This window comes from Arachis ipaensis, chromosome B04 (assembly GCF_000816755.2).
Source record: "Arachis ipaensis cultivar K30076 chromosome B04, Araip1.1, whole genome shotgun sequence".
Lineage (NCBI taxonomy): Eukaryota > Viridiplantae > Streptophyta > Magnoliopsida > Fabales > Fabaceae > Arachis > Arachis ipaensis.
Genome location: NC_029788.2, coordinates 125,136,213 through 125,143,364, shown reverse-complemented (window position 1 = coordinate 125,143,364; position 7,152 = coordinate 125,136,213).

Genomic DNA, 7,152 nt, shown 5'->3' with positions numbered 1-7,152 from the left:
AAAAATCTTTTGAGCGATTATACGATTTTAAGTTTTAAATAGGCTCATATTTTAGTACTAAATAGTCTTAAGAGTCGTCGTAATACTCGAATTATCAAAGTGGCGTAGCTGGAAGCGTGACATTTTGATAATTAGGGTGTTACAATTATGGTATTAGAGCGGTCTTTCCTGTAGAGCTTGAGGAATGAACCGACTATGCTTCAATTGTATACTCTGAGCGTTTGTCATGTAGTAGGTCTTGTTCGGATAACGAGAATTAGAGCTTTATGCACATGACAATCTATTGATTAATGCCATTAGTCTTGCATTGCATAATTTCTGGTATTAAGTTTGGCCGGCTTAAAACTAGTGAATTATGTATATGGTAGTACTAATGGGTTATCATAGACGATATACGAGTTCTAGATAATGCGAATTGCTAGTTTTGGGGAAGTTTGAATCTATTCCTTTAGGTTACTCAGTTAGGTGTCTTGAACTCTACGGATGTTATGTGACTTAGTCTTTCTTGGTATGCTCTGAGGTTTTTGTTTGCGATTCTTTTTTTGGAGAGTAATCAGATTATCTTCCAATCCTGCCTTCTTATTCATATACGTTCTTGTTTGATCTTAACTGTATATGTCTATTTGAAATTCCTTGAAATAACTGTCTCATTTGTTTAAAACCCTTTATCTTTACTCATGTGTTCTTTATGTAATTTTGAATTGTTTGATACATCAAAAAGATCTTTGAAAATCTTTAAGAAATCATTATCGATTGAGTTGTCCCTCTTTGTAAGTTATGTAATTCATCGAATCACCTGAAAACTTGTTCGTTATTTCCAGCTTTGTGAATCGTGCTTGATTTTCTTTGAATTGGGTCCCTTTCTTGAAAGCAAGTTAACTTTCCTTTCTAGTGCATTCTTTATATCCTTATTAGGATACAATTTTAAGATTACACTCGAAATTTTGATTCAAATCTTTTGAACGGAGTTTTGGATTCTTTTTAAAGAAATTTCAAAACTAATCTTTCTCTTACTCGGTTGTATTCATAACCATTCTTTAAACTTTGATAAAGTTGTTTTGAGCTTTGCATGCACTCCATATATGAAACTTTGAAAACTTTATATGACTGAAAATATGCCGGTTTGCAACTCATCACTCATTTTCTTTATTGACTTATAAGAAAATTTTTACCTCGAACTTTCTTCTTAAATAAAGTTGATCTTTGTTGCAACTTCTATACTCGTTTTGTTTGAATATGAATTTCGATAAAATCACCTTGGGCATCATGAGTTTTGAAAGAGGGTTTGTGAAATTTAGTAAAAACTTTATTTTTGACCAACTTTAACGAGTCATAACTTGACTTTCGGACCTCCAAATTTTGTAAAACTTGTTTTAAATAAAAATTGGGTCCATGAAGTTTATGACGTTCGAAGAACGGATAAAGAGTGTTTTAAGACGAAAAAGTTATGCACGTTTGAAGTTCAGTATGAAAATCTGAGATTCAATTTTTGAAGTTTTCCAAATTTTTCTAAGGCATGCGTACGTGGAGTGATGCACGCGATGCGGGTGTTGGCCACTGCCAAGTGATCTCGCGTACGTGGGCATTGGCATGCGTACACGAGTACGTTAATTTCGAAACATGCGTACGCAATCTGTAACACGTGATGCGAGGAATCCTCTCTGTTTGGGACTCTCGCATACGCGGGAGAGGTACTGCATACGCGGCTATCCCTTTTTATCATTGTGCGTATGCGGGACCGAGAAATGTGTGCGCATGACCCCTCTGTTTTGCTGAAAATTGTTTCTTTTGCATTTTAATCGTTCCTTAGCTTACTAATATTTTCTAATCACTATTTAATTTTCATAGCTAATGACTAGGCTTTGATTACTGGGGTTGGTTATGATTTCCACTTTTCGAAACTCCCCTATTCCATTTTTAAACTTAAAAATTGTTTTGATGTGATACAACTTAAGTTTTTCTTTCGACTATATAACAGTTTTATGCACGCGTTTGGTTAGTGATGCAGCTAAATATTTGTACTCTTACTTTTTCAAACCTCGCATAATCTCCTTCAACCTGAGTTTGTATTAAAGTAATATCACATCTATGTTTTCGTCATTCTTTTACAAAGTGTTGTTGCATCCTTTCTCTTTTGGAATTTAAAATAATTTTTCTTAAGTTCCCATTCTTTATGGGCAATGTGTTAGAAAGGTTTTCATTTATACTCGAATTTTGTGAGTTTGTCTTTAGCCTTGGATCTTTTTCTTTTTCTATAAATCTCATACTCCTTGACTCAGCTTGAATTCGTTTCAAACCACTGTATTATTTTCTAACCCTCAAAGTTGTCAAACGATTTTCCTTCCAGCACCCTTCAATGTTTTTACCTCCTCATCTGCTTGTAATTTTAACAATTCTCTCAGACTCTTGTAGACGATGTCCCTGTTACTTGTCCTTTTTCTCAGGTCTTGTATTCTTCGGAATGAACTCGAGGATTACTTTAGAGTCATATATGACCTTTAGGCGTAGCAAGAGAAACATTAATTTCTTTAGAATGCTGTTCGTGAACGTGAAAAGGTGAAATTTTTTTAAATGCGCAGTATCATAGGAAGCTGTGGGTTTTAGTTTTCACGCAAAAGAGAGTTTTGCGCATATTAGACTTGTGACCCTTAGTGGGTGTACGAAGGGAGTGAAGAGGTCGAGAATTCTCAGACGAGTTGTTTGATATAGTATGGTTGGTAATGGTAGAGATGAGTCTGGATTGAGTAGGAAGTTGAAGTTCTGAGGTGGGTACGAGATCACTGAGCGAACGTTTTACCCGTTGTTTAAATACCAGCCTACTTTGTAGCCTTTTGCCACATTAACTATAGCTTTGCTTTGTGAACACCTGTCTTGTATCTTCTGCCTTACACCATACTTTACCCTTATATTTAGAGTAAAGTATCATTTTTGTCCTCAATATTTGGGGTAATTCCCAAAGTTGTCCCTAACGTTTCAATCGTCCTATTTAAGTCCCTAACAATTCAAAACTGACTCAATGTTGTCCTGCCGTTAGGGATCCGTTAATAGAATTGACGGCGGGACAAAATTGAGACGATTTTGAAACGTTAGAGACTTAAATAGGACGAAAACGTTGGAGACAAAAATGATACATAGAAATAAATTTTAATTTAATTTTATCTTTCAATAAGGAGAAAGGAGGAAGGAGGAAGGAGAAAAGCAGGGTGCAAATCCGCGCGCGCGCGCACAGCGCGCTCACGCGTGGATGCAGCAGGGACGATCCGCGCGCGTGCGCACAGCGCGCTTACGCGTGGATGAGCTTGTGCTCCAAGCACAATGCTGGCACAACGCGCGCACAACTCTCTGGTTTTTGTACCAGAAGTTGCGGAAGTGCAATGTGCGCGCGCGCGCACAGCGTGCTAGCGCGCCGATGGCCGTTTTTTTTTTTTTGCCCAAAAAGCAGAAAAAAATGCCCAAGAGCTCCCTATAATGTCCAAAACTCTTCTTTATTCAATCAAATATCAAACAATTCACAAAAATGAAATTTGATTTTAGGATTTATTCATCTACTACTAATGAATACAACATACTAACAACCAATCTTTACAACAAATCAATATGAAATGAAAATCTACCTACAATGGCAACTCAAATCACTTATTATACAAAACCAAAAGAGAATGGAAAGAGGTTACCATGGTGGGGTGTCTCCCACCTAGCACTTTTAGTTTAAGTCCTTAAGTTGGACATTTTGAGGGGCTCATTGTCATGGTGGCTTATGTTTGTACTCATCCTTGAATCTCCAAGGATCTTTGCCTCTCAATTGGTTGACAGAATATCCAACCGTCTTCACCAAGCTTGGGCAAAGTTCAACCCAAGATATGAGTCCCCATAGTTGGTCTTCACCTAGCGAGCCAGGGTCCCATATCTTATCTTCGCACCCATCCGTTAGTTGAGTTTCATGGTTTTGTCGGATGAGCGGTTGACATAAAGGTAATTGACACATAGAATTCTCTTTACTCCACCAATGCTTCCTCCTAGATCCGTATAAATTGATCCTTATCCCAACATCATCCCTATACCTTGAGGCCTTGGCCTTGATAAGCTTAACACCTATTTTCCAACCACTACACAACTCGTTTTTACTTTTAATTCCACAAAGAGTTCTAAGTTGACCATCATTTTCAAGCAAACCATATTCAAGTGAGAGATTAAAGCTCAGGGATAGAGATTTTACCCACTTAAATATTGTATTGGATGGTAACTTGGGAAGGGAGACCTCCCCACACTTAGACAATGCAAGGTCTACTTCCTTGTGCTCTTCTTTAGTTGTTTCCACCTCTTTGCGAGCTTCCTTGATTTCAACCGTTCCCTTTTTATCATATGACTTGGTGTTGTCTTCAAGAACTTTGGTTTCTTGCCTAATGGGAGGTGGTTCAATTTTGGATAGAAATTCATTAATGAATAAATCCATTTCTTGGTCAACCTCTTCATATTCTTCAATTTCGATATACACCATGCCAACGTTTTCCTCTTGGTAGCTCTCTTTCTCATTGCTCACCAAGGGTATGGGGGGTTGTGCACACTCTTTTATACTTTCAACTCCATGTCCAATGGGCGAGGATTCCATTGTAGAGAGGAATTCATCCATGATTGAATCCATCTCTTGATAAACCTCTTCCAAGTCTCCAACGATGATATGTCTTGGAGATTGCGCACCTTCCTTAACATCAATATCAAGCTTCTTGGAAGAGTTCTCCATGATGCTACATTCCCATGGACTTTCGACATCTCCGAGATCTTCAACCACTTCTCCCCTTTCTTCAATGATTATAGGTTCCTCTAGTTGCTCCAATACAAAATTTGACTCCTCTTCCTCCACCGAATTTTCCAATTTCACCCTCATACTTTGCTCTTCTTTTGACTTTCCACATGTGGTCACGGAAGTACCTTGAGTATTCAAGCATTGGTGGGCTAAAGTGTGCACCACCTTGGTCAAATTGGTCACAAACTCAAGTGTATCCCGCTTCATGGCTTCTTAGCTTAACACCTATTTTCCAACCACTACACAACTCGTTTTTACTTTTAATTCCACAAAGAGTTCTAAGTTGACCATCATTTTCAAGCAAACCATATTCAAGTGAGAGATTAAATCTCAGGGATAGAGATTTTACCCATTTAAATGTTGTGTTGGATGGTAATTTGGGGAGAGAGGCTTCCCCACACTTAGACCATGCAAGGTCCACTTCCTTGTGCTCTTCTTTAGTTGTTTCCTCCTCTTCACAATTCTCTTCACTTTCAACCTCATCCTCTTTGTTACGTGGCTTGGTGTTATCTTCAAGCACTTCATCTTGTTTAATGAGAGGCGATTCAATTTTGGATAGAAATTCATTGATGAACGATGTCATCTCTTGATCAACCTCTTCATATTCTTCAATTTCGATATACACCATGCCACATTTTCCTCTTGGTAGCTCTCTTTCTCATTGCTCACCAAGGGTATGGGAGGTTGTGCACACTCTTTTATACTTTCAACTCCAAGTTCCCAACGATGATATGTCTTCTGAGTTTTGTCAGCTTTTCATTTTTTTTCTTTTTTCTTTCAAACTATACACAAGAACATCAATGCATAAGGTTTATACATTTAATCAATACATGAGTATGTACCAATTCACCAATATAAAAATACAAAACACAAACACCCTTTTATCCCAACCAATGTCCCAAAGTTTTCCCACTCTTGGATGACACTCACACTCACTAGCCTAAGCCAATCAAAGATCCAAATAAAGGACATTCATTGTTTTCCGCTTTAAGGCTTGTAATGTGCTAAAATAAGAACAAGTGGGTTAAGCGTAGGCTCAAAATCGGCTAACAAAGGAGAGTAAAAGGTAAGGTTATTTGGATAAGTGAGCTAATGAAATGATGGCCTCAATCATATAAATGCATGAATACAAGGAATAATGGGACATATAGATTCAAACAAATCAAAGATTACAGTCATAGAAAGAGAACAACTACACGCAAGAAGGAAAATAAGTGGTTTTAAGATGTAACCACACCATTAGGCTCAAATCTCACAAGCTTGCGTTCTTAGCTCAAAACCATGTTCCAAAATAATTTCTTTCAAGCAAGTTCAACAAAAATTTTCAAATTGGTAGGGTGCCCTAAAACGGTTTCTTGGGAAAGAAATCATCACTCTAACCAAGTAGTCCTAATAAGAAGAAGGTAGTAAAATATGTACAAATTCTAACTAACATGCAACCTATCATGCAATGCAATAGCTAATCTAATCAAAGAAAATAAAAAATTTGGTGTTGCAATACAAAACAAACCGTCAAATTGAGGTTTGTCAGTCCCCAAGCAACTGAAAATCAAGTAGGATAAAAAGAAGAGAATATACTATAAATTCTAAACTATCAATGAAACATAGCTCCAATCAGATGAGCAGGACTTGTAGCTTTTTGCCTCTTGAATAGTTTTGGCATCTCACTTTATCCATTGAAGTTCAGAATGATTGGCTTCTATAGGAACTCAGAGTTCAGATAGTGTTATTGACTCTCCTAGTTCAGTATGATGATTCTTGAACACAGCTATTTTATGAGTCTTGGCTGTGGCCCTAAGCACTTTGTTTTCCAGTATTACCACCGGATACATAAATGCCACAGACACATAATTGGGTGAACCTTTTCAGATTGTGACTCAGCTTTGCTAAAGTCCCCAATTAGAGGTGTCCAGGGTTCTTAAGCACACTCTTCTTTTGCTTTGGACCTTGACTTTAACCGCTTAGTCTCAAGATTTCACTTGACACCTTCACGCCACAAGCACATGGTTAGGGACAGCTTGGTTTAGCCGCTTACGCCAGGATTTTATTCCTTTAGGCCCTCCTATCCACTGATGCTCAAAGCCTTGGGATCCTTTTTATTTGCCCTTGCCTTTTGGTTTTAAGGGTTATTGGCTTTTTGCTCTTGCCTCTTGGTTTTAAGAGCTTCTGGCTTTTTCTGCTTGCTTTTTCTTTTTCTTTCTATTTTTTTTTTTGCCTTCTTTTTTTTCTGCAAGCTTTGTTCTTTGCTTCTTTTTCTTGCTTCAAGAATCATTTTTATGATTTTTCAGATTGTCAAATAACATGTCTCCTTGTCATCATTCTTTCAAGAGCCAACATATTTAACATTC